The sequence below is a fragment of the Mytilus californianus genome, unplaced genomic scaffold, assembly GCF_021869535.1.
Source record: "Mytilus californianus isolate M0D057914Y unplaced genomic scaffold, xbMytCali1.0.p SCAF_5, whole genome shotgun sequence".
NCBI classification, from domain to species: domain Eukaryota; kingdom Metazoa; phylum Mollusca; class Bivalvia; order Mytilida; family Mytilidae; genus Mytilus; species Mytilus californianus.
Genome location: NW_026262701.1, coordinates 68720815 through 68747216, shown reverse-complemented (window position 1 = coordinate 68747216; position 26402 = coordinate 68720815).

The window sequence follows — 26402 nt, the reverse complement described above, 5'->3', positions numbered from 1 at the left end:
TGGTCACTACCCAGTCCTCGATAACTAAAAACCCGTGCAATTAACTTTTATACTGACCGCCAAACCGGTTAACGGCAATAGTTATGCAACTTATACAAAATCCCCATTATAAAATTAATGCGCAATCTTTCAAATTCATTCCGCATACCCCACATAAATTCTTTTTTCTCTTTTGGTCATATAGCTCTTCAACTGTTTCGGTTCTTATACATAACATGACTTCAAATATTCGGCTTTGAGCGTTCCTGCTGAAAGTAAATCCAGAAAAGCGCTTCGGACGCAAGACATTTATAAAATGCTGTTTTCGTATTTTACTATAATTATTTCTTCCATCTGTTAATAACGCTGAAATAGTTTTCTTTTTTTTTTTGCTATGAATGTAAACTTAACAAATGAGTACATCTTTATTGACTGTTTTGTTAAGTTTTCTTGTTGAAACCAAATGTTGCATAAATATTTCTGGTCATTTTTTGCCAATGAGTGCTTGTAAACTATCTTGCAGTTCAGTACTTTTGATTTATTTGTATCAGTTGAATAATTTTAATGTAGTTTTATTTAGACGTTTGACATAAGTAATGTCTCCATTAAACAAAGATAAATGCAGTTGATAGACATATTACAAACAAACAACTCTATATGTAGTCTAGTTATTAGTGTCAATTAGCTGCTGGACGTATACATGATATCTTTTGTTCATATAAACATACATTAAAGGCCCCAACGCATAGAGAGTAGTGCAATTACACGCTATCGACAATCAGATTTTTATAAAATACGTTAAAAAAGCAACTAGGAGAAAAAAGTACTAGTACGTTGTTCTAAAAAATATTGATTTTTACCAAATGACTTTTTGTATGAACAAACAGGGACCCTTCACTTGAAGGTAAGATTAGTGAGGTAAATTGTAAAAAACAATATGTTTTTGAATTAAAAAAAGAAAGAAAGAGGATATCTATTTACAAGATAATATAAAAACGTTCTTTTAATTAAATTATTTTTTTTTCTTCTTAAAACCAGGGCATACTACCTCATTATTGAAAAATTCTAGATACTTTATTCGTGGGATTTACATCACGCGATTTACCCTCTTAATTCTACTACCTATTTTGGTAGAATACTAAAAGTTATGAATTGTATCAAATTTACGGGTTATCAACTCCTTGTCTAGGATCTAAAAATAACATGTCTTAGAAAATCTCCTTTGGCGGATATTTACAAATATTTTCTGTATTCTGACGCAAATGCATAAAACTTGAATGTTTATGCAATGGGAAACATAAAATCAACAGATTTTAAAAAAATTTGGTAAAAAATTCAAAAAAACAGGTGAGATAAAAGTTATTTGCTCTGAAAAATCAACCTCCAAGGTGTTTCCCTATACTAGTAGGCAGACAAATCTCGTCTACTTTCTGTATATGTATTTTTTATCCGACTTTCACGAGTTTTGGTTTTTTGAATAGCAATTATTCTACGCTACCGTTTTTTAAAATTAAAAAGGCCACACGATTACAAATTTGAGATTTTTTATTTGTACATGAACAGAATGCAGATAATGTGTACTTTAAAATATTGTTGACGAGACTTAATATTGGCACATTTGCATATTTATTTTACGGACATGTATACTAATAATACTATTGCGATGGCAGTTGTCAAAATACATTCAAATTGGTCGCAATTTGCAGTCCATAGTCAGCACTTTTGTGTTGACATGAATTACCATTGATATGGTCATAATTATAAATTAACTGTTAACAGGACTTTGAATTTTTCTAACTGGTAAGGATTGTCTACTCTAGGAATAGATTACATTAGCTGAATTTTGCAAAACCTTTCGGAATGTTGGGTCATCAATGCTCTTAAACTTCGTACTTTATTTGGCCTTTCCACCCTTTTTTATTCTTGCGTCACTGAAGAGTCCTTTGTAGACGAAACGCGTTATTGGCGTACACAATTTTAAGCCGGCTATCTATGATGAGTTTATTTGCAAAGTACTCCAAATTTTGCAGTATATGTAACCTCTTTATAATACTAGTATCGTGTTTATATGCATGTTTATTCTCCTTTTATTCACGGTAAAGTCTATGAAATGAAAGAATAATTTTATCGATTTTGGCCATTCCGAATCGCTCTTCTGAAATTACCATCACCAGGAGCGCTTAAAACCGACGAGAAACCCGAGGTCGAATAAAGTCTTGGTGCGCTATAGAGTTTCATGACCAAAAAAAAGATATAAAAAGATTACGGAGAAGCCAAAACCGCGATAGGTCACTTTGGCTGGGAGATATTTGTCTCTTAGTTTCGTTATAATCTCTAAATTATCAGCGTAATATTATGAACTTCGTATGAAACTAGTCTGTATTATCCAAAACTTTACAAGTTTTATGCACCCGAAGTCACGCCTGGTAAACCACCAAAACTCAACCAAATGGTTAAGCGAGAAAAATGTTTACTGGCACTTCCTGTTGAGCTTTTCTGGTACAAAATATCAAAAATATAGATAGGGTAGGTCGACTTTTCATCAATTTATTGCCAATCTGTAAATATTTTCTTAAATAGGAGAATGTCATGCCATAGATAGACATTTTCATCCCCCTTTTTGCAATATTTTGTATCAAATAAATGCAAATTGTTTCCTTGATACACTTAAAAGCGATTACATTTTACCATTTTACCTATTGTAAATCAAATCTATAAAAGATGCTGTTTCCATAAATATGCACATACATGACACAACAGTAAGCCTTATTTGTTAGGACGCAAGGAAGAACTTTGCATCTACAGCTTTGAAAATTAAGATCTGCAGCGCTGGACATTGCATCTACTGCGCCGAACGTTAAACTACAGCGCTTGACTTTAAAATTTTCAGCGCTAGACTTTACATCTCGTTAGCTAGACTTTAAAAACACAACTCTTTAGTACTGTTTTATACTAACAGGACTCCATATAAAATTTATGTCAAAACCAGAAACAAGGTATAATGACAACCACTATACAGAAAGTTCTTGAAATTTGACGGTTGTATCACATTGATACGTAGCTAGTTGAAACTTTTATTCAACAGTAGATCTCAACATTATTCCAGAATATCACAACCGATACCAGACAATCTCAACTTGACATACTTTACAACATATTCAGCTTAATGAAATTATATTCGTAAGAAATAGAACAAAAAAACTGTTATTATACGTTTATATTGATTAAGAAGAACATTTATATACTGATATACCTGACATATTGATGAACTCACCGTCATTTTGTCAAAAACTCACTGAGCTGGCCGCACTTACCTGCGGGCGAAAAGTCATTCCGAAGTCATTTTAAATCATATTGGTCCGAGTAATGAACGAGACAAGCTCTCATTTAGTTATCTCAATTCAATTTCAATTCTTTATTACTTTAAGCACATTATGCTTATCAGTTCAATAAATACAAATACATTTCTATAACACAACATGACATAATACATCAGAGAAGCAAATAAATATCAAGTATTGACCAATAACAGTTTGGTCCTATGATTAAATGCATTAAACAAGAATTTACACAAATTACGCAAATCTTTTACATTTTCAGTGCTGAGAAGTTGCACTAATTTGAACGACGATGGACGTCTATAATAATAAGGTTTAATAAACTGTCTCCTTAAGTCTCTATAGCATTCACATTGTAAAACAAAATGGAATTCATCTTCAGTGATATTCAAAGTACAAAGAGTACACTTTCTATCTAACCTATTTACTCCATGATAACGGCCTACTTCAACAAACAAATTATGAGATGACAATCTAAGGCGAGTTAAATACACTCTAAAATTCATATGTTTGGTTAGATAATTCTGTAAACATACATTATTGACAATATATTTATATAAATAACACTTAGATGAAACGTTCAGTTGATCATTCAAAGTCTGTTTTGCTTGATCATATATCCTTGTTTTTACAAATAATAATAAATTTGTATCAATAATCAAATTGTCTTCGTTATACCAGATCTCATTTAAACCTAAGTTAAATAATAATTGTTGTAGTTGATAAATCCAACTGCTTCTAATATTACAGAAATTATACAGTTGTTCCCTGTAGCAGTTTTTAAGAATACAGTTGCTTGTGGATAACAATTTTAACCAGTACTTCACTATTTTGTGCATTCTAAAATATATCAAAGGATATCTACCCAATTCAAAATAAACCATAACATTTGTTGTACATTGTTTGACACCTAATATGTTTTTGCAAAAATCAAGTTGTATTTTTTCAATATTTGGAGCTTTATGGAAGCCCCATATTTCACAACCATAACATAAAATACTGCTAATGTAAGTATCAAATAAATTAATATATGTAAAAACATTCAAATACAATGACGAAACCTTCGACTTTAAACCAAAAACAGCTTTTCTACTTTGCTCAGCTAAATGTTTTTGAGCTTTAACAAATTTACCGTTAAAATTTAACAGTACACCAAGGTAACAAAATTCATCCACTATGTCAATAGTATTGCCATCATAATACCAAATTTCTTCGTCTTTTACAAAACCTCCGTTTCTAAATACCATAATTTTTGTTTTGGCAATATTTACAGTCAAACCCCATTTACAAGTATATAATAATAATGTGTCTAACATATCTTGCAAGCCAATAACTGAATCAGAAAATAAAATCATATCATCAGCATACATAAGTAAAAACAATGACAAGTCTTGCACTTCATATGGTATATTACTATTACGTAGAAATTCCATTTCAAAGTCATTTACATATAACGAAAATAGTATAGGAGAAAGAACTTCCCCTTGCATAAGACCAACTGAACTTGTAAACTACTCAGAATAAAAACCATCAACTTTCACACATACTTTTACTGTAGAATACATTGATTTTAAAACAGACAGTAATTTGCCTGTTATACCAAATCTTGATAGTTTCAACCATAAGTTAAGTCTGGTTACGGAGTCAAATGCCTGTTTGTAGTCAACGAAACAGCAATACAAACGTTTTTTCTTGAAAAGTGCTTTCTGAACGAGTGTCAACAAAGAATAAATTGCATCAACAGTGCTGCTACCCGGGCGAAATCCAAATTGCGCATCTGTAATAATATCATTATTCTCAGACCATTTTATTAGTCTTGAATTTATAATAGATGTAAACAGTTTCGCTAAATTACTGACTAAACTGATTCCACGATAGTTCGCTGGATCGGACGAGTCGCCTTTTTTAAAAACAGGAATTAACACTGCGAGTGCCCAAGATTTCGGAAAATGTCCTGATGCTAATATCTTATTGAATATTTCCTCTAGGAATAGTAGCAGAATATCCTTAAATTCAATGAATAACTCGTTAAATGTACCATCAATACCATGACTTTTACCACGTTTAAGGTTAGAAATACACTTCAAAATTTCATCTTGTGTAATAGTTTGATCAAGTTCATCATATGTTGTGTCGGAACCGGTCTCTGGAGTATCGACTGTCACATTAATACCATCATTTGTGACCAAATTTCTAAAATGTTCGAAGAATTCTGAAAGTGACACATTAGAAGTTTTGGCTCTCTTCTTTTGAAACAGTTTATAATATTTCTTTGGGTCGCTTTTACGCAATGTAGCTATCATATCACCCTCTTGACGCTTATATTTTCGTTTTAGTTTATTTTCTAAACGCTTGTATTGTCTTTTAGACATAATTAATATTTGATGATTTTCAACATTTTTGTCTCTATTAAATGTATACAAAGAACTAATATAGATAGATCGAAGTCTTTTGCACTCGTAGTTAAACCATGGTTTGTCATCTTTATATCGGGTCGTCTTACTACGGGTACGGTCACAAGTATTATTTGAATTATGTGAGTTACAAAAGAATGGTGAAATAATGCCCATCAAATTGGAAGTAAACGATTCAACATAATTGTCAATACCATCTTGGGATTTTTCAATATCAGAAAATACTATCTGGCTAAGTGAACCACTGTTTAAAGTTAAAGACTCATAACACTGATCTTTTAGCTCTTCCTTCCATCGGTAACTATTATATGAGTTGTTTGACGTATCACTATTACGCTCGGGCTCTTGTGAATCGTGCAATATGCACCTCAAGCGAACATGTAAAGGCGCGTGGTCACTAAAAGAAGTGAAGTTACAAACAATAAACTGGTCTATAATGTGTAAAAAGTCATATGGAGCCAATAAGTAGTCCACAACACTCATTCCCCGGGAACCACAAAATGTATAGTCATTAGCTAAACCATCCTTATGCCGACCGTTCAAAATACGTAGACCAGTGCTTCTACACAGATTTAACAATTTTAACCCGAACTCATTAGTACTTTGATCTGGATTTCTTCTTACTGGTAGATTTGTGTCACTTAAATACCCAAAAATATGGTTGAAACTATCAAAAATTGGGCCACATACATTGTCATTTATTATAAAATCATTAGCTATAGCAGTTCTTGCGTTCATATCACCTAGTAAAAATACTCTTGACGTTTCTGATGAATACTTTTCAACAGAATTTAACAAATCATAGAATAAATCACAATTATACATTTTATAATAATTTGAATAGGCAGGAGGCAAATACACACATCCAATAAAATAATCAAACCCACAAGTTGATATATCCTTTGACAACTTGAGCCATATAATTGTATCGTTCTGAATATCAACAACTTCAACATACTTTGCAAAACAGTTTTTTATTAACAAATATAGTCCACCGCCTTGTTTATATTTACTTTTTAGTAATGGGACTGGCTTACAAATATAACCATCTACAATATCATCAACTGACTTATCGATCCAACACTCAGACAAAATAGCAATATCATATGTTTTAATGTAAGATAAAAAATTTGGCTCATTAAGTTTATCATGTAAACCACCATTAATGTTCCAATACAAAAAGTTAATAAAGGAGATGCTTCTCGATGTGTCCTAGTCTGGACCTGTGTGCATATCTGCTAACACTTCAAAGCGGGATCCACTAGACGAGCCATCACTCACTGAAGATTTATTATCTATGGCATGACATTCTCCTATTTAAGAAAATATTTACAGATTGGCAATAAATTGATGAAAAGTCAACCCACCCTATCTATATTTTTGATATTTTGTACCAGAAAAGCTCAACAGAAGTGCCAGTAAACTTTTTTCTCGCTTAACCATTTGGTTGAGATTTGACGATTTACCAGACGTGGAAGTGCTTTTTTGAATTAACCTTCATCAGAATGGCTCAAAGCCAAAATGTTTTAAACCAATGTTGTATATTCAATTTACAGGCTTGATGATAAAAATCGAAATCCATTAGCTTTTATGAATACTTGATAACATTACCTAAACGATATTGTCCAAAACTATATATATTTATAATAATTCGATACGTTTTGACTACATTTTCATAAATAATGTAATTGTTATTATATACAAATGTTATATCTCCCTCAGGTAAAGGGAGGAAGTATGATCAAGGCAATTTAATTGCTCCTGAATTTTTCAAAAATAGTAAAATTAATGAAGTCTTTCAAAACTATGTCAATTTAATGACAAATGAACAGGCTGGGATAACTTATATTCAAACAGTACAAGCATGTTTTGCTAGATAATTAGTGGTGTTTTGTGTGATTTACAAACACGAACAATATAATTGTACATATGAATTGCATGGACAGTAATGATTTTTTACTCACTACCTTAAGCTTCCTTCAAATTTTCAACATAATAAAACGTCACACAATTGTTTTAGCTATAATCTCTTGCACATTGAATCTTTAATTGCACATTTGGCAAAACACAGATGATATCTGCAAAATTAGCGTGTATTTTCAAATCTATTTTCATTCATTTCAATTGTTAATTACAATGGTAAGTTAGAGGACGTAAAATTATACCCTTTGTACTTTCAACGTGCCCGTCAAAATATAAAATGTTCTGCCATTTGTATTTTCCCTGGCAATAGAGAACTGATTAAGCAAGCAGTCATTGGGCTCCGTAGGATTATAAAATGCCAAACGTTATATAATAGTGTGTTTTATTTTTTTCCATAGGTTGTAAGCCTTTAAAAGCTCATCTAAGTTACCTTAGATTTAATGAGTCTAAATAACTTTTGTATTTATAATTCATGTGTTGATTTACCAATTTGATATAATTAAAAGATAACAGTAAGGTACAATGCTTCTTCTGATAATGAACATATTACCTTGCTTGACAATTATGTTGTGGTTGTATGTTACAATTAAGTGTGCAAAGTAGCGAGAAAGAATATTACATCAGTGTGTTGAATTTTTGTAATGAATTTTATCATTTTATATATACATAATTTACTGTATTATTCATCTGACCTTTAAAATTCATTTGATACAGGAGAACCGAAATGTCCCGTTTTCTTGGAAAGCTTGGCTTAACTGACCTACCAAAAGCGTTTAAGGTCATTTTTGCATTCAGAAGTTTCAACCTTAGATTTAGTATATTTACACGATTTGGAACTGGAAAAAGGATATATAGTCTTTATCGAATTATTATTTATTCCCGAAAGTGTGGCTCTGCATTGGAATTGCCTTAACTTTGTTCTCATACTACCTTATCTGACAGAAAAGTTTTTTTTATATATAAAGTTATGATATTTAAAATAGACATCTTACGAAATTACTAATTTATCCAAATATGAACAGACACGAGAAACCGTTTATTATTAAATATGACAACAATTTAAAGAACAACTAAAATGTAAAAACTCGCCGTTTCTGCATGTATTACCCCTTATATACCATACCTGGTCTGAGAAGAAATAGTCAATGGAACTTAGTCACTATAGTTAGGGTGCTAGACGAACGTTGCTATAGAGGTGAAAGTGCAGATATTGTCAAATCATCCAGACGGGAGGACATTACAAATATATTTACCCCGAAAAAAAACTTTTAACAATCTCCAAGTGGGTTTTGTTGAAGGAATAAGTATAAATAAGCGACTTAAAGAATACCAATGCTAATAATAATAATAAGAGATATTTAGCGCTTCTACGTGAATCGAGAAAATTAACTGCAAAAGTAAAACCAACACTTACTGTAGGTCGATAGATATTCGTTTTTAAAGTGTTGTGAGTGTAAAATCTACTAACAATGAAAAACAAAACCATTAACATTGGCGGGGCAGTCGGCCATATTTAAAACATACCGGAATCATATACTTCTGCTTTGGAATCTAGTTTTGCTCCACTTTATTTGATGATACTGATAGTAAAAAGTAAAATAACCATGATACTGAACCCCAAGGAAAATTCAAAATGGAAAATCATTTATCAAATGGCAAAATCAAAAGCTCAAACATATTAAACGAATGGAAAACAACTGTCATATCCCTGACTTGGTACAGGTATTTCCTTATGTCGAAAATGGTGGATTAATCCTGGTTTTATAGCTAGATAAACCTCTCACTAAAATTGACCCCCGTGAGGTTTTTCGCCAAGTGAAACAAGTATTTATCCAAGAAAAAGATTTATATTATGATACCAAACCAAACAGACACCAGTACCTCACACTTGTTTTTTTTTTTTATAAAATCATTTATCAAAACATACAGTCAACAGGTAGGTTATCTTAAAGGTCTACAAATAATGTTGGGCATGTAGAGAGTCTATCAAACACGGAGGAGGACAACGATAAACGCATAACCAGAAGTCTGATTATACGCAAATGGTCAATAAAGCTTTATGAGCGAAACCCATACTCAGCAGGACATTAAAGCTCAGAGTAATGGTTAAGGGGGTCCATTGACCCAAGAATGACGAACAAATTGCTAGTGGAATCAAAAATGAAGTCTGCATAGTCCACAACATTTTTGTGAGCTCTTTCCTGTAGACGAACAAGTGAACGTATACTTATGTTTGACCAATTATCTTACCCCCTGTCACGAACTGTAACGATTGGAAAATAGAAAGCTATATTGTTACATAAAGACCAACGCAAATGATGCAACTATATATATTTCATTCAATAAATGTCTTCAAAAAGGACTAAGACTAATGGAATGACCAAATGAATGGGTATGCTGTATTTATAACACGAATAGTTCGATTTAAGCTGTGGTAAATTCCATTTATTGTATATATATGTAATTAATATAGGAAAGGTAACACTAGACCACCGAAAGCTGAATTTTTAGTTCAGTCTAGGTGGCCGAGTGGTTTAGAGCGCTGGACACCGTGCAGGCGGTGTTGTCTCGATATCCCCATAGCATGAGTTCGAATCCCGGCGAGGGAAGAACAAAAATTTGGGATATCGTGACAACACCGCCTGCACTATGTCCACCGCTCTAGACCATTCTGCCACCTAGACTGAACTACAGTACAGGCGGTGTTGTCACAATATCCTAATAGCATGAGTTCGAATCCCGGCGAGGGAAAAACAAATTGCATATTTAACATTGTTGTGCTGATATTTAGAGTAATTATGAATATAATTTGTGTTTTCAGCCGTGTATCACCTTCATTGGTGATCCAATGGATGGCTTTGTCGTAGAGTTGTCACTTGTTTAGACGTACTTATCAAAAAATTGTTTCTGTGACTGAATCTTACGATCCTTTACGACAGATAATTTTGCTAATCTGCAATCAATTCCATCTTCATGCCTAATATATCATGTACTGTGTTACAACTCTAGATTCTACTGACAAGGAAAGGTAACACTAGGCCACCGATAGCTGAATGTTTAGTTCAGTCTAGGTGGCCGAGTGGTCTAGAGCGCTGGACACAGTGCAGGCGGTGTTGTCACGATATCCCAATAGCATGAGTTCGAATCTCGGAGAGGGAAGAACAAAAATTTGCTTCCGCAAATTTGCAGATTTAACATAGTTGTGCTGATATTTAGAGTAATTATAAATATAATGTGTTTTCAGCCGTGTATCACCTTCACTGGTGATCCAATGAATGGATCTGTCGTAGAGTTGTCACTTGTTTAGACGTACTTTTATATATATATATATATAATGGCAGTCAGCAGGGTTAAAGAACATCCGTTGTTCGACCTGCTAGTCAAATGCGTTTTGTTAAAATATACTTTTTCACTTTTTTGGTCTTTTGGAAAATGTTGTTTGTGCTGTATTTAGACCCCTCTACAAAGAAATTTGTTTTGCATGCACACGTATAAAAATTGCGGTTTTTATCCAACGCACCTATAGGTTTGAACGTTGTTTTCAATTTAGACTTGTTTATATTTTTTCGTTTGGGCTTGTATTATATTTGCCTTCGGGTTTATATGATCCGTTCATCCTATTTCGACTCTTCAAAATTCAAGAGTCAATCCCAAATTGAGGTAAATTATATAGCCTTCCAAATACCGTTTCGATTCCTAACATCACTGAAGAGACTTTAATTGTCGAAATCCGGATATGGTGTACAATTTTGTGCGCCTCATGTTTGCGGTATACCATCTTTTCCGCAAGTTTACTGTTTTCTGTTTGGTATTAAATTAATATAATTAAGATCCATTGTGTTACATCTGTGATCCGTTTATTTGGCAATCGCCATGGCAGTCAGCAGGGTTTAAGAACATCCGTTGTTCGACCTGCTAGTCAAATGCGTTTTGTTAAAATATACTTTTTCACTTTTTTGGTCTTTTGGAAAATGTTGTTTGTGCTGTATTTAGACCCCTCTACAAAGAAATTTGTTTTGCATGCACACGTATAAAAATTGCGGTTTTTATCCAACGCACTCATAGGTTTGAACGTTGTTTTCAATTTAGACTTGTTTATATTTTTTCGTTTGGGCTTGTATTATATTTGCCTTCGGGTTTATATGATCCGTTCATCCTATTTCGACTCTTCAAAATTCAAGAGTCAATCCCAAATTGAGGTAAATTATATGGCCTTCCAAATACCGTTTCGATTCCTAACATCACTGAAGAGACTTTAATTGTCGAAATCCGGATATGGTGTACAAATTTTTGCACCTCATGTTTGTGGTTTACCATCTTTTCCGCAAGTTTACTGTTTTCTGTTTGGTATTAAATTAATATAATTAAGATCCATTGTGTTACATCTGTGATCCGTTTATTTGGCAATCGCCATGGCAGTCAGCAGGGTTTAAGAACATCCGTTGTTCGACCTGCTAGTCAAATGCGTTTTGTTAAAATATACTTTTTCACTTTTTTGGTCTTTTGGAAAATGTTGTTTGTGCTGTATTTAGACCCCTCTACAAAGAAATTTGTTTTGCATGCACACGTATAAAAATTGCGGTTTTTATCCAACGCACTCATAGGTTTGAACGTTGTTTTCAATTTAGACTTGTTTATATATATATATAAGTCTAAATTGAAAACAACGTTCAAACTTATGATTGCGTTGGATAAAAACCGCAATTTTTATACGTGTGCATGCAAAACAAATTTCTTGGTAGAGGGGTCTAAATACAGCACAAACAACATTTTCCAAATGACCAATAAAGTGAAAAAGTATATTTTACCAAAACGCATTTGACTAACAGGTCGAACAACGGATGTTCTTAAACCCTGCTGACTGCCATTGACGATTGCCAAATAAACGGATCACAAGATGTAACAAAATGGATCTTTATTATTAATTTAATACCAAACATAAAACAATAAACTTGCGAAAAAGATGGTATACCGCAAACATGAGGTGCAAAAATTTGTACACCATACCCGGATTTCGACAATTAATGTCTCTTCAGTGATGTTAGGAATCGAAACGGTATTTGGAAGGCTATATAATTTATATATATATATAATTTGAGACGAATAGACATATTACTGAATTAAATCCAATATCTATTTAATTCATACACACAACTGAGAAAAAAATATCTATATTTATTTTTTAAAACTTAAGTCTTCTGACACTTTATTACAATACAATCAAGTGTTCAGTGAAAAAGATATGACTGGGTGAACTTAAAATCCAACGTGAAAAAAGGCTGTACACATTATCTGAATCTATTATCATCCACTATGACTGTCTGTAGATGTTAAACCTCAGTCATACATTCTGGATTTTTGCTGTCGTCCTTGATAGGACAATTACCAATAAAAAATTCAAAAGTCTGTTCAAAGATCCTTTGATTCGCTGCTGGAAATTCAAACTTTATTATTAAGATTTTTTTTATTTAATCACGACAACAATTATATTTTGTTCAGGAAGCGTTACGATTCGAATTCGACAAGATCTTGACTCAATCGGTTAGAAACGTCAACGAAAAATTTCTCCAGATGATACACTGTCCAGACAACACAGGAAATTGGTATATATTTGATCCGATGAAGAAGAATCTGCCACAACATAGTCGAAATTGCGATCCGATTAGAAAAAAAAGGATGAGTTTCCCAAATGTTACGGGACGCACCAAACTGTCTGGACCCCTCCGGACCATTTCCGACCCGTAGGACACTGTTACGAACGTATACGACTGCTTTCAGACAATGATAGGACATTCCAGATCATTCAGGATAGTATTCTTACTTTTTCACTCTTCGTGTCGTTGCGCTGTCTGATATCAAACGGGAGACATACTAGAAATCGACACCAGGTAAACGCAACATTAATGGGTTATTGGTCATACGTCCAAACAACAGCCTCATACCAATTAATACGTGGATTGAGAAAAATTGTATTTTTTTTTTATATTTGATTTCGTAGTTTAGCCAAAATCTGCATTCAAGCATATAGAAATTTTTTACTTCGTTGAACATTAAAAATCTCGGTTCACCTTTACTCACGAAATCCACAAAAATTGGTTTCCCACGAATAATTATGATTCCACAGTACTGGTATGTGATAAACAATTATGAACATCACTGCAGTCTTGAATATTTGCATGATTATCATAACGATAACAGTGTGACAAGCAAAAAAAATTACTAATATATTTTTGAGCTCTTCACCATAGTTTTGGTACACCAAAAATCGTATTGAACATACATGAAATACTTGCTACTGCACGTAAAGCAAACAACGATCAATGGTAATCTTAATCATAAACTAATTGATAAATATTCAGATAAGAAAGAAATGGTAAAACTTTGGTAAATATAGAAAAAATGAAAAAATATATAAACACCGATATATATCTATATCCCAAATGTCCAACACGATCGAAATGGTTTTTTAAGCAAAAAATACTATTGAAAATTATAAGTTAGGAATGCTAATGATTGGAAGATACATGAATGATTAAATAAAGACAATAAAAACTATCAACCTGGACACACAAAACAAAATAGAAAACCCATCAACAATTTAAAAATGATCATATAATAAATGAGTATTATCTCTTAATAGTATTTTTCATCATAAACACTTAAGGGAATTTATGACTTCTATCATAACAATTTATTAATTGATATTTTTAATATAAAAGTGCACGAAAATGTTTCTGGATCCCATATTAAACAATTTTGTTAAAATATTTCCTTTCTCTGTTGGAACTGTACACGTATACCTAACAACAAAATTATTTTCATTTATCTGTGTTTAAAGTTATTGCTAATGGCTGACATTTTTGTTCGAGCATATTGTTTTTCTTAAACTGTTTAACATTTCATACCGATATAACATGTTACTTTTATTATTCTTCCCTTAGTTTATTTATTTTGTATTTACATTGTATCATAGGTCAAATTTATTTGTTCAGTGTTTGTTCACTGGTGTTAATATGTCCTTTGATTGAGCTAAGCTATTTCAGTTGATATTTTATAGTGTGTCTTTCTATGTTGTGAGGTTACACTATTGTTTCAGAAAAAGGGTGAAGGTTTGGTACCATTAAAACGTTTAAACCCGCTGCATTTGTTTGCACCTGTCCTAAGTCAGGAATCTGATGTTCAGTAGTTGTCGTTTGTTGATGTGGTTCATAAGTGTTTCTCGTTTCTCATATTTTATATATATTAGACCGTTGGTTTTCCCGTTTGAATGGTTTTACACTAGTAATTTTTGGGGCCCTTTATAGCTTACTGTTCGGTGTGAGCCAAGTATTTTAACCACTAAATATGATCGACTTAAACCTCTTTACCACTTAGCCCCTTAATATCTAAAAGCTGGGACTTCCTAAGAAATAATAGCGGTTCTGTTTACAGTGTGTTGGTTTGTATGCTCTCAAATTATTTCTATTTTCATATTTCTCGAAGTTTATGGCATCTCGCAATTTAATCATAACTGTTTAATATGGGATCCAGAAACATTTTCGTGCACTTTTATATTAAAAATATCAATTAAAAAATTGTTATGATAGAAGTCATAAATTCCCTAAAGTGTTTATGATGAAAAATACTATTTAACTAGGCTACATGCTCCAGACGAACAATTTAATTATTCTAAACTTACACGACAGTTTGTTGCAGAAATAAAAATGATTTACTATATCATAAAAACTAAATTTAACCAGCCATCTATTTAATGAAAAAATCATGCAAAAACAAAAACAACCCTAATAGAACAAAAACCCCATTAAAACAAAGATAATAAAAATTTCCTTTGGTTATAAAATCTCTCAAAACTCATCTAATTCACGTTAGATTTTAATGACCCGACAATTTTTATATATTATTCATGTTAGATTTACTGATTTGATATACTAATAGTATTAGAATAATAATAATGTAAAGGTACAATGCTTCTTCTTATATCGATCACATTTCCTTGCTTGACATTTTTGTTCTGATATACTTTGCTTTATTTGTACCAAACAGAGTGTGAGTAGGCGAAAGAATCGTACAACGATGAATATGAATTAGTAACCATTTTGGCCGGGTTGCACGATGTTGGCGATGTTGGGTGGAAGAAGAAAAATAGATACTTAACTTGTTTATTCAACTACTCTTATATTTGCTATTTTGAAATTGTTTGGGCAATTTTTTCTAATTTTCCAGACTTGGGAACTATGTCTTTTTTTCAGCAAAATTTATGAAAGAGGGTACATGTTTTGTATAATTTACTCCTCAGTCGACAGTTTTCAACCCAGATCCCTGAAACCTCACGGGAAGATTGTACATAATTTGAAGTTGTGCTGTAATGGTGTTGTTTGAGAATTTTTTTCTTATTTTTCCTAACTTAGGAACTATTTTTTTGTAAAACATGTAAATATATACATTTTTATACAAAAAATGAAAACAACACTTTTATATATTTCATGCGTCCGACGCGCTTTTGTAGATTTACCTTCACCAGGCACGTTCAAATCCGAACTTTGAAAGCCAATGGTGAATAAGAACCAAAACAATTGAGTTGAATAGCTATTTCACCAAAAAGAAGATTTATACAACTTGTCCTATTTTCAGAAGACACACGAAAAAACGAATATCTGACTAAAAACAAAGTAAAAATTTGTAAAAATGTCCAATATTAAAAAATGTTGTAAATACATTATGATTCACTTTTAAATAATTTAAAAAACCAAAAGATAAAATAATGGATGTCGAAAAGTAAAGACAGTCAACCGTTTTCTTTATATTTCAACTCACTGACCTAGCTTGTAGGGCAATGAATCCATATATCCCTCTTATTGTCGTATCATATTTAGACAAAAAATAAACCATTGTTCTTTAGTATCTACTTTACTTAAAATCCAACAACACTATCACTTTCTAATGGACTATTTTTTATAACATAATATGAACGATAGTAACAATTCTAAATTGACAAATACAAGTGACAACATATAGAATTCAATGACTACTCCACACAAAAAATAATACATATAAATATACTCAGTTCAATATTTTCAATTCCAAAAAAAAATGCAAATCAGTCCTAAACAGTATATAGATTATGTATATTTACAAAGATTTACTCTGTCAGATAGTCGGTCTTGTCACCGGGTTTATACTAAAAGAGAGACGAAAGATATCAGAGGGACAGTCAAACTCATAGATTGAAAACAAACTTACAACGCCATGGCCAAAAACAAAAAGACAAACAGACAAATAATAGTACAGATGACACAACATAGAAAACTAAAGACTAAGCAACACGAACCCCACCATAAACTGGGGGTGATCTCAGGTGCTCCGGAAGGATAAGCAGATCCTGCTCCACATGTGGCACCCGTCGTGTTGCTTATGTTATTACAGAACCTGTAAATAGTCTAATTCGGTAGGTCACATTCGTGAAAAGGGAAGGGTATTGTAGTTGCGACATAAGGAACATATCCGATATCATCTGTGAAACGGTTATTCCATAACGGTCAACCAACTCGTGATGGCGTCCGTAAAATTTACGAAGGGATGATTTCAACTTCACCATTTGGAACTCTTGGTTTAATAGCTTCCTTGTGAGCAGCAATTCTCTATCAACGAAATCATGATAGGAAATACAAGCCCGGGAATATCGTATGAATTGGGAGATATATACCCCGTATGCAGGCGCTGCTGGAATGTTGCTACATAGAAATGGAAAGTTCACAATTGGGAAGCTGAAATCATCTCTTTTGTCGTTAAGTTTTGTTTTCAACCGACCCTCATTGTCAATTTCTAGATGTTAGTCAAGATATGAGGCAGACTTAACTGTATCTGTAGTATCCTTTATCTCTAGTTCGATGGGATAGATTCGTTCAACATAGTCGCCAAATTTTGTATTATTTAGTGAGAGAACATCATCTATATAGCGGAACGTAAAGTTAAAGGATATTGCTAACTTCTCATCTTTCTTCCTAAGAAGTTCCTGTATGAAGTCAGCCTCGTGTGAATAAAGAAACAAGTCGGCAAGAAGAGGGGCACAATTGGTTCCCATTGGAATTCCGACAGTCTGTTGAAAAACATGTCCTCCAAACGTAACAAATATGTTGTCAATCAAGAAATCAAGCATCTTGATAATGTCAGTTTCAGAGAATTTTTTGTTTGAATCGGACTGATTCTTTACAAAGTAGGATTTATCCCTCCCCAAGACAAGATACTTGTATCTACGTTTGCCATTCTTTTTAATGAAACAAAGTAATACCAACTCTTTCAATTTGTCTTTTAGTTTGGAATGGGGAATACTTGTGTAAAGTGTAGAAAAGTCAAATGTTTTAATACTATTGCAAGATAAGAGAGTCTTAGATTGTATGTACTCTAAAAGATCTTTGGAATTTTTTAGTATCCACATCTGATTCACGCCACCTCTAGAATAGGCAGTTTCACAATAACTTTGGAGCCCGGCTTTGATTGCTGATAAAATAGATGTTAATAATTTCGAAAGAGGTTTCGTGGAGCACTTGGAAGACCCAGCAATATACCGTTGTTTGTAAGGACACTTATGTAGTTTAGGTATCCAATACAGTGATTGAAGATCCAGTTCTTCATCTTTGGTTGAAATTCCAAACGAACATAGCAAAAATCTATGATTATCCAGGATTTCCTCTTTGGTAAGTGTCGTGAGGGTATATGTTGAGTTTCCAAATGAATTGTCAATACCTAATTCATTTATCAAGCAGTTTATGTAATGATATTTACACACAAAAATACTGTTGTTTGGGGCTTTATCTGCGGGGACAACAACATATTTGTCATGGAGGTAGGACAAGTGTTTTGCAACATTTGGGTCTTTAAAAATTGACGTAGCGTGGGTATTGATAGACCCATTTAGTTTTTTAATTCGGATTTGTATCAACGACCTCACAGCCTTAATCCATTCGGAAAGAGTATCTACGTCTTCTTTATCGCGTTTAGCCCATTGCCTGGCATAATCCTCGACTGAATCCATCAGTATATTGAAGTTGTATTTCCAATTGATGGATTTAGGCTCACGATATTTCGGACTTTTGGATAACAAATTTCGCAGGGAAGTGTTATTGACAATGTTGAGGTCTCCGGTAATAAGGTGACCAGCCGGATTATATGTGAATCGGGAACTAGCACAGATGCAATCAGGAGGTTTAGACTTGAAGTCGTCAATGTTAAGATCCTGCAAAACGTGTTTGTAATTGAACATTTTAGTTGCAATTGGTTTGGTATAGGTATTAGAAGTTATTGGTACAGACTGATCTTTAAAATAAGAAGGTATTTTCGACTAAACTAATTTATGATGAAGGATATTGCCTAAGTTGACGCCATCGAGACCTTTTTTGGCAAAGGAAAATTTAAGAAAAGATCTTTACTAACATGAGCAACACGACTGCTGCTACTAGTGGAGCAGGATTTGTTTACCCTTCCATAGTACCTGATATCGCTCCCAGTTTTAAGTGGGGTTCGTGTAATCAGTTTTAAGTTTTCTATGTTGTGTTTTGTATACCGTTGTTTGTCTTTTATATACTGTTGTTTGTCTTTTATATACTGTTGTTTGTCTTTTGTTTCTTTGTTTTTTTTTTGTATTTAGCCATGGTGTTGTCAGTTTATTTTTTACTATTGAGTTTGAATGCCACCTTTAATATCTTTCGCCTCTCTTTTGAAACATTCTCTCAGATTCCTAGTTCATTTACAACTTTAGTTACTAGACCAGAAGATGTTTTCGATACTTACTTTTATAACGGATATCAACTCCATTGACGACGTACACAATTTTGTTTTTGAATAAAAATTATCACCAAAGGTTCCGCGAGAGGCAAGCGGACTGGCATTGATGATAAAGATACAATCAATAATGACAGAATAAATATGTTCGATAACATTAGCTTCAGTCGCTTTTTTACCTTTTGTCTGGAATCCCTTATGCATCACATATAGCACGTGGCAACAATAAAAAATGGTCCACCATCTTTGACTGCGTTACCACTGTACAAAGGGAATCCATTTCCAGCCTCAAACACGAAATCACAGTTTGTTTTCATCTTATATTTATTTTTATTGTTTGTGAAAAGTTATATCTAACAGTTCCGAAAGTTTTCAATTTTTTTTTTTAACTTGGGAGAGGTTTTTCCTGCTGTTTCAGAAGTTTTAAATGAAAATCAATGCCCTCCTCATCGTACTGTCTGTTATTGGACAAATGTCGTTGTTCATTGTCAGTCTAGGTCCTATTTAAAAAGGTAATTTGTAGTTGCAGTCTGTGACAAACAAAAAATAATGCTTGTAAATTGGACAAATACTCTTATACTGTTTTTTCCCCTGCATTTTCTACCTTATACTTTGCACCTTCTCTCTGATGTAAACCTTTCACCCTTTCAAGCTGCAACTTGTTTCCATTTCGTGTGTTTAATCCATTATAAAAGAATATAAACGATTACCCCAAATTGAAAATGAAAAGAATCAAGCTGCAATATGTTCAATTACAGGTTTGGAAATGTGTGAAGATATGAAAGATAGTACAAAATTAGCCTCTGGTAGTTTTGTCTGACACGTTCAGTAAGTGCCAGTTTCTACTACGAAGAAAAACAAATAGAGATGGCAATAAAAACTCAATATAAAAAATTTACCAAAAAAAGCAAATGTTTGGTTGACTGAGGAGTGATCATATCGCCAAGTCTGAAACTTTTTTCACAGCTCACCTGTATATATATACAAAAGAAAACGCATCTCTTCTCTTATATACCTTCTTCAAGACACCAGTTGTTATACAATTATCAACATCCTCTTCTTCAAATAACATCTCATAAATTAAATTTGTAATTTGAATGGAATAAGGTTCCTAACAAGACTTTTATGCAAAAACAAAATCGCAACTGATAACACAGTATTGCTTCCCAATATGAGTAACTGCAAACTTGCCTCGTTAAGTTGAATCTGTTTAAGTGGTGCTCCATGATGGTGTTTAGTAGTAAGATGTTTTAATCCTGCATCAAAATATACCTTTACAATTATTTGAATTACATTTTTACGGTATATTCAAAGTATGCAAATACCTAGTACATATTTTTTTCCATATTGAAGTTTGATCAAATATTCATAATCCCGTCATCTACATAACACAATAATTTGTTGCCTGAACAAATTTAAATTCATCTTGTAAAATATTAAAAACCATCAATATTGTTTCCTTGCTGTCTGATGTTTCATCCAAAATGGTACTACTGTCAAATAAGATTTTTCATTGCTTTCAGCTGAAATTGAGAAAAAGGTACCAGGTAAAACGATATCTTGTTTTTTGAAATATTGTTTGAAAATCCATTTTTGGTAACATTTGTAAAATTCATCCCATTCTGAAATTTCTGCACAAGTTTCTTTTAACAAAGGCAACACGTTAGAAAATGTGTACTGCTCTCTTCTGGAGAGGATCCAATATTGTCAAATGAAACAAGTTTCCAATTTGCATTCTCAGATATCCTTCACCTCAAAGATGTTGTCGGTCTTAACAAAATTTGAAATTAGGTGGGAGTCATTACATACATTATTTTTTTTGCTTGGCTTTGAAACCACAGTTTGTATAGTGAAAAGTAAAATAACAAAAATACCGAACTCCACGGAAAGTTCAAATCGGAAAGTCCCTTATCAAATGATCCCATGGAACCCATTTCTATCTTTTCCGGCACCAACTACACAGTAAGCCTGGTTCTGGTCTAGATTATAAGACACTATTTTATATATATATCTGTATTTGTTCTAAATCCTTACACCAAAAGAGTTCAACAAAAGTTTGACCTTCCCATTAACATAGACTCTGTCTTCCAGAACGAGATTGCAAGGCTCGTGTTTTATTGTTCACTATCTTTATTTCATTCTTTGATATAAATCATCATTTAGATAATTTTATTTCATAATTGGAAGAAAAAAAAGTATACGTATATTTCAATCTCAATAGCTCAGTGAGTGATTGATTGGTGCTGTTTTGGTAATATCCGGTGTAAATATGTCATGCCAATTCAGTGTAAGAAAAATTCAAACCATAAATCAACAAGTTCTATAACACGGATCAATTTGATTAAGGGCGGAAAGTTTCACCAGGAAAGGTGGTACGTCTGGTAAGGACAAAATTTGAATCATCTACGATCTTAAAAAACCTATTACAAGGTTTCTATTGTCGTAACATACAGAAAGCGTTGCAAGCTCAAAACAAGGAATTAACCTTAACATTTCAACCAAACGTCGCTGAATACAAAGACATAAGCCAAACGGACGTTCTACTAGCACACTGAAGAAGTCCACTTGACCCCATTTCTACATCCTAGTTAAATTATTAGCTAACTTTTACCTGATACATGCGAAATATTATGTAATTTCCTCTAAGGACATAAATAGTTCAGATGTTGAAAATTGATAATACATATTTTTCTTCAATAAACCACTCAAATTGTTACATAGGTATGCTGCTATACTTTTCAATGCTATTATTATGATAAAATAAGGAGGTGTGGTACTTTTCATATTTTGAGCTTGGGTGGACAATTGTTTGCAATAATACATCGTCTTCTTATTTTTATAAGTAAATTTTGTCTACATGATACTAAATATCAGTGTATAAATACCGAGCTTTAAGTGCTATTTTTCGATGGTAAAATTGTCAGTATATTATTTTTTTCGGAAAATGAATTAATTGCTATAACATGTGCTGCTCAACCTATACAGAATGGTAAATTATGCAAACACGTTCGACTATAAATCCGATACCCTATGTAAGGTGAGTACCCAGAACTCAGCACGTTAAAGAATCGTTGTAACAACTCTCTGAGGGATCCGTATGTGGCCGTGTTGCAAGACAAAATTTATGGCCCTCATTTTCCAGTGAGACCAAATTTCTCGTCTTTCATCCCGTTCTATCTACCAAACAGAATCTATTTTATAAATGTTTTAAAGTTCTCGATATTAAAATGCATGAAATAAAAGCAATGGACGTTAAGCAAGCAGCAATCTTTCAATCAATCACAAGGTTACTTTAGTAATAACCTGGTTTGTAACATGTTTTTGAAAGAAATCCCGTTGAAAATTTGACCGTAACCGAATTTTTTCTTTTCATTTATATCCCTCTTAGTCATATAGTTCCTTAAGTGGCTACGTGTTATACACACCTGGCTTTCAAATTATTGGGTTTTAGCGTTCGTAATCAGGAACACTCAAAGGCGATTATTTGAAAGCCAAAGATGTATAAGAATCGAAACAGTTGAAGAGCTATATGACCGAAAAGGACCTAAAAATAATAGCCAAATCCATCTAAATTCAACTCTGCCTGAGGCAGTTCACCTTGAGAAGAAGAAAAAACACACAATCGCATAACAGCAGCAAAAAAAATGCATTTATTACGGCACCACATTGGAAGGCAGAAAAGTAAAATATTTGTGAAACATAGGATCACCTACATGTATTCCAAATCAGGATGTAATCAATTCAAACATTCACAAAAGATCAAAATTCGACATGTTAAGTCACAACGGTTATGGACGCAAACTGATTGTTCATTCGGGTTGGGAGAGCTAACATTTGTAATTGCAGCTGTAATTGTTGGAACAATGTCATAAAATGGAAATAATTTGTCAAATATAAATCAATTTCTTAAGTTCTCTAATGTTTTTTGTTTTTATTACGTAACCGTTTATGTTATTGTTAGCTAGACCTCCTGTCTTGATAAAAGAAGTCATCATTTAACGAAAATTGAAATATCCATAATTAACACGTTTAAATTGAAAAAAGCAGTAATGTGAAGAAATGATTACAGTAAACAATGCAATAAATCATAGTTGTGTTTAGATACCATACTTAATTTTAATTTTCAATTATCAGTAACCAAGTGCTCCAAAGTACATGAAATTACTGACATAGTTTCAAAGAATTTTGAAACGACAAACTAGAGAAATTCATTAAAATAATAAACATTTTCTTTTTCTTAGGTAAAATATGAAAGGGTTGACTGTGGAGTAGAGAAATATTGTCATCATTGGAAATGTTCCAAACCGGAATAAAACAGAAGATTACAAGGGCGTCAATTTGGCTCTGTTGGATGTTTGATTATATGAAAACGCTGTCAAGCCCGGTCGTAATGGGAACGTTAAAGAACACTTGCAACAATTCTTTGAGGGTTCGGTTTGTGACATGTTGCAAGGTAGTGTGTCTGCCCCTACCACATTTATCCTTAACTCCACTGGCAGTCGTAATAACCGCGGTCCTCATGCTGGTCGACGCATTGTCTTGGATTAATTGTTAATTTGTTCCCCTGTTGAGGATTCATGAAATACATGTCACTAAACGTAAAACAAACAACAATCAATCAAACTTTACGCAAAGTTGCGTTTTAGCCAGTAGATTTTGCCCTTTTCGTTTATTCAAGCTCTTTGATGTTTGTTTTAAGTTTGGATTTCCTATTTTATGCCCTCGAGTATCATTGAAGAGATAATATTTGTTAAAATACGCAGCTGTATATAGTGCCGCGTAATCAGATGCAATAATAAAATCAACTATTTCGAGGCACATGACAGACATACTAGAGTCCAATGTCAATGTAAAACAATTTGAAGTAGAAAATCATTTTACAAAAATTGAAATAAAAGTAACTAATAGATGAAGTGTTGAAATCAGTTTTGAGGATTCGGCAATTAAAGAGAAAGGGAAAATTGAAATTCTACAGGGTGATTACCAAACAGATGTTAAATTAAAGAGACAACGAAAATTGAAATACTACAGGCCGATTACCCAACATATGTTAAATTAAAGAGACAGGGAAAATTGAAATACTACAGGGTGATTACCCAACAGATGTTAAATCAAAGAGAAAGGGAAAATTGAAATACTACAGGGCGATTACCCAACAGATGTTAAATTTAATTAATAGATGGTCTGAACTGGGTTTCATTATAATCAGATAGTTTATCAATTGTTAAATGATTTTTTTACGGAAAAATCCTGTTATTAATTTGGAGTGATACGGTAGGTTGCTATTCCAACCGTTTTCGTGCAATATGTTGGGATCCGTTGAAACAATCATTTTCAAATTTTGATATGTTGTTTCTAATGACAATCTGGAGGTTAAGGATGAAGTCAGGTGAAATAAAAGAAAATCTGGAATTTAACATTGATACTATAAATCAGAAGAGCATTAGTTAAGGAACAAAAAAGCTAAAAATTTTGATAGGTTATGGAACTCCTTTTCGAGATATTTGATTTCAACAAAATGGCGGGAAAAGGCAGACTCGAACTTTTACCTTATATTTAGCATTGACATTACTTGGGTCTCAAATCGTAAGAAAAGAAATCTAGAATCTGCTTAAATTTTGGTAATGACCTTAGCTTTTATGAGCTATTGGAGTCTTCTATGAAAAGAAAAGTTGGTGATATGGGACAAAATATTTTACCTTGTATTGTAGGAAAAACCCAAGGAGTCAGAACATCTGACATACATTCCTAAACCTGAACTGACTACATCCTTAAGTTTGATACTGTAAATTCAGAAATTATTGGGGGGTTTTTATTAATGCGAATAATGAGACTGGGTGAATATCGCAATCATAAGAACTCGCATTCTGATATCTGAAATCGCAATAATTAATCTCGCTTTTTTGTCCATTTTTCAAAAATTGCAATAATAAATGCACGCAATAATTTTTTCCTTTCGATCAGAAGTCATGGTCTTTGGTTTACTAAGTAGTGATTTGTGTCGTTTCCATGTAATAACTTGAGAACATTTAACCAAATAATTTTTTTCAATTCTATATATGTGTTGTTTCTAATAGAAAAAAGTAGGTCTAGTTTGAAATTGAGGATTTTCAATTTTGCTGTTCAGGAGTCGTGGTCCTTGGTTGATTTTTAAAATGGCTCTTTATGTGGTTTCTATGAGATAACCTGAGAACCGTTCTACCAATTTTCTTCAAATTTTAATCATATGTTTGTTGTTTTTGATGTCAAATGAAGGTCAGCAATGAATTTGACATTTTTTACTTGTGCTATCAAGGTGTTATGGCCTTTAATTGCTTCAACAACAGAATTTTTTACTGTAGTAAAACCCGGTATGTTGTAATTTTGACATTCTCTCGTCTGAATTTAAATTGAACACTCTGAACATGTGAGACATCTAAAGAACACAAAGACAAAAATAAAGAACGTAAACTTGATAGCAGAAACTGATAGCAGTTACCTTTATCACCTGTTGGCTTTACACTGGCCACATTAAAGCTTGCCTAAAAGTAATTTCATAAGGCAGATCAAACAATGACGATGAAGGGACTTTTTTGTTAACCTTTACCCTTGATTGACTGTCGGAGATATTTTTTCCATGTTCTTTCATCAATTGTATCAACCAATCAGGAAAACATCGTTGATTTCATAAAAAAAACTTACATTATGTTATGTCGTCAAAGGGGATTTCTACATGATGTCAAAATCTGAGATTCCGATGAACCTGGATGCGAAGAATGTTTGCTAAATTTTTGTAATTTCAAAGTTACCAATATATGATGAAGGATAGAAACATATTAAGTATTGTGTTGTCCTATGAATTTGTTATTGTAAAAAGTAAAATAACAAAAAAAACGAACTCCAAGGAAAATTCAAATAGGAAAGTCCCTTTATCAAATGGCAAAATCAAAAGCTCAAATACATCAAACGAATGGAAAACAATTGTCATCTT